Here is a 3,648-nt window from a genome sequence, read left to right on the forward strand (position 1 = left end):
AACGGAATTGGGTTCATCACTATCTGTCTGGCTCTTCTTCTTGAGGCGACGGGATGCAGATGGGGGCGGCGCTATAGCTTATGGGCTAGCAAAGCTACTTGGCGCGGCTGCGGTGGCACACTGGCACGGCTGCTGCTGGTGACCAGCCGGCCGGCGGCCGGAATCACCGCCGCAGCTTCATGTTGAATTACTAACCCCTTGAGCTAGCTAGCCGTGCAGCGTGATGAACAATCATGGTATGATCCAAGTCTGAAATGTGGCCATGGAATGAAGCGTGCTGAGTTCGTTGACAGAGCCCGCGTTGAATAATGCGTACAACTGTTGTTAGCCATATGTTTAGGCCACTCACTTTTTTTTTGATGCAAACCCAGGCTCTATGGCCTTTCTATTAGAATCATAGGCTCGACAACATCGCGAGCAAACAAAGTCATTACAAATTCTGGGAGGGGGCTTGCCCAAACATGGCATTCACCCGGGTCCCAACTCAAAGCCAGCTTTACTAAATTATGTGCTATCACATTACAAGCTCTAGGCATAGAGATAATCTTACTGCAAACAAAATGCTCGTTCAACAACGCACGGGTGTCCCTTAGTAGCATACCGCAAGTCGCGAGATCCATGGAGGACGTTTGCAGAGCTTGCTGAAGAACTTTCGAGTCCACCTCCACTTGCACACGCGAAATACCTTGGTCTGTAGCTGCCTGCAATGCCTGATCACACGCTGCAGCTTCAGCAGTGAGCGCATCTGGGATTGATCCTATGTGACCAGTATGGTCACGAACGATGAAGCCCCAGCTACCCTGCATTGTTTCCTGAATGAAAGAGCCATCAGATTGGCCTTCCTGTAATCACGGCAAGCCCATGCATGTGACCTAGCCTAGCCAGGTCCATATGTACGCATGTTTGTTCAATGAAAATTATCTCGTGATTACCCAAATTTCCCATGCTATCCTAGTACTCCATCCATCCTGAAATATAGTGCATTCAGACATTTTAAATTTATCCTGAAATATAGTGTATTTGGGAACAAGAAAATAATGTTTACATAAATAAAATACATGATTATTTTGTATAAGGAAGTAATTCTTGTACTTGCCATATTTAAAAAAACTTGACCTGCGGGGGTTATGATGGCCCCCGGGTTTCCCTTTAAGAAGAAGATCTTCTCACACAGATCAAGAAAACCCCCGAACCCCCGCCCCCATCCTGACATAAGAGGTACCGTTACCCTGTGAGAACCGGGCCGAGACCTTCTACTGCGCTTTGGCACCTGGGGACGGGCGAGGGGATTTTTTTTAACCTCAGCCTGAAATCCGCTCCCACGGGGAGTCGAACCCAGGACCTGAGGAGTGCCGCTGGGTCACCTAACCGTTTGAGCTAGGCGCCCTTTGGCACTTGCCATATTTTGTATAAAGAGACTGAGAGTTCATCTTTTAATCATGCGGAATAGAATTAGATTTCAATAGATTATGAAGTTAAGTGAGGGGTACATGCGTTTATTGTACTCTCCCTTATTTTGTCTGAGAATGACCAAAATGCACTGTATTTCAGGACAGATGGAGTATCAATTAGCTGTCTAATCCTACAACCTAGCTTCCACTAAACTCTACCCTAGCTGCTACCGACGCCTCTCCTTCGCGGCGTCCGGCCTTCCTCTTCCCTCTCCATGGCCCCATCCGACGACGAGCGCCACGCTGAGGTAGAGGCGCAGCACGCCGTGCCGAGGAGGAGGTGCGCCTTCCTGAGGATGCGGCCCATGCCCTCGACCTAGCGCTGGCCACGACCATCCTTCATCAACAAGCCATCATCGTCCAGAATTTCATGGTCCTCGTGCCGATCGTCCTCGTGCTGACACAACATACATACTGCTCCATTTTGGTGATATTGTGCTGACTGCTTTGTCTGATTCTTTACTTCGCCGCATTATTGTTGCCCTGACTCAGGAGTTCCCCATGAAGGATCACGGCCCTTTGCATCATTTCTTGAGTGTTTTTGTTGGCTCGCCGCATTATTGTTGCCCTGACTCAGGAGTTCCCCATGAAGGATCACGGCCCTTTGCATCATTTCTTGAGTGTTTTTGTTGGCCATCGTGCTAGTGGACTTTTTATCTCCCAATGGCAGTATATGCTTGACATCCTTGCTCAGGACGGTATGTCTGATTACAAGCCTACTCTTCCTCAGCATTTACCCGGGTGTCCTATTCTAATTCTGATTGGGCTGACTGTCCTGATACTCGCCGCTCCATCTCTGGCTATGCAGTGTTTTTGGGTGCTAATCTGGTCCCTTGATCCTCTAAGTGCCAGCTCAGAGTCTCCCATTCTAGTACACAGAAGCGGAATACCATGTTGATGCCAATGCTATCGCAGAGCTGTCTTTGGTTGTGTCAGTTGCTTGCTAAGCTTCATTGTCCCATTGAGAAGGCATCGGTCATCTATTGTGATAATGTCAGTGCAGTTTACCTACTGAGCAATCCACTGGTTCAACATTAACGCACCAAATATATTGAGATTGACCTTCACTTTGTTCGCAACAAGGTGCTGCTGGTAATGTTTGTGCTCTTCATGTGCCTATCACGTCGCAATATGTTGTTGTCTTCACCAATGTTAGCCATATGTTTAGGCCAATCACTTTGCCCTTCCTGTAAATGGTGATTGACATATCTGTTAGCCATAATGGTGATTGGCCTTCCTGTAGTCACGGCAAGCTCATGTACACTAGTATAGCAGAGCTCACTACCGGTGGTTCCAAAGCTATTTCTACAGGCATCTATCAGTACCGCCAGTGGCAAAGTTTAGTGAAAATCTCGAACTTCACAGGCATCTTCTAGAGAACCGCTACTACAAATGATTTACACTGGCTGTTTTATTAAGAAAACCGCTACTATAAATGATTTCAAAAATTACAAATCTGGCTCAAAAAAATAAAAAAATTTAATTTGAGGAGGCCCCCACCAGTCAGCCCGCTCCGTCAAATTCACAAGTCCCGGTATTTTTCGCGCACTTCGTGCCTAGTAGGATTTGTACCCGCGACCTCACCCTCTCGCGATACTCCTCTAACCACTGCACCTCACACTCACCTATGTCTATAACGTATTTAGTTTCTCCTCGTATTATCCTCAATCAAGTTTAAATTGATTGTTATGAGACCATAAACGAATTCAAATCAAAAAGTTCTCAACTACAAAGTTGCATAATTTTTTGAAATCTACAACTTTTATTTTCATTGTTTCTCCATCCGAGGTCATTTGAAAAATTTAAATTTGAAATTTGAGAAATTTAAACGTAGTTTTGCTTGACAAGATGACTTTAAATGAAAAAGTTTAAGTCAACTATAAAGTTGCATAACTTTTTGAGTTCTACAACTCTCGTTTCGGTTGTTTCTCCATCCAAAGTCATTTAAAATTTTTAAATTTTAAATTTGAGAAATTCAAACGTAGTTTTCGGTAATAAAATGATTTCAAATAAAAATGTTGTCAACTACGAAGTTTTAGAAATCATCGAGATCTACAACTTTTATTTTGGTTATCTTTTCATGTGACTTGGTTTGAACAATTCAAGTTTTGAATTTCAAAAAATAAAAACTTCAAACAAGATTTTGAAATAACAAATGATTTCGGCTGCAAAAGCCATCAACAACAAAGTTGTAGAA

Source organism: Miscanthus floridulus, chromosome 9 (assembly GCF_019320115.1).
Source record: "Miscanthus floridulus cultivar M001 chromosome 9, ASM1932011v1, whole genome shotgun sequence".
NCBI classification, from domain to species: domain Eukaryota; kingdom Viridiplantae; phylum Streptophyta; class Magnoliopsida; order Poales; family Poaceae; genus Miscanthus; species Miscanthus floridulus.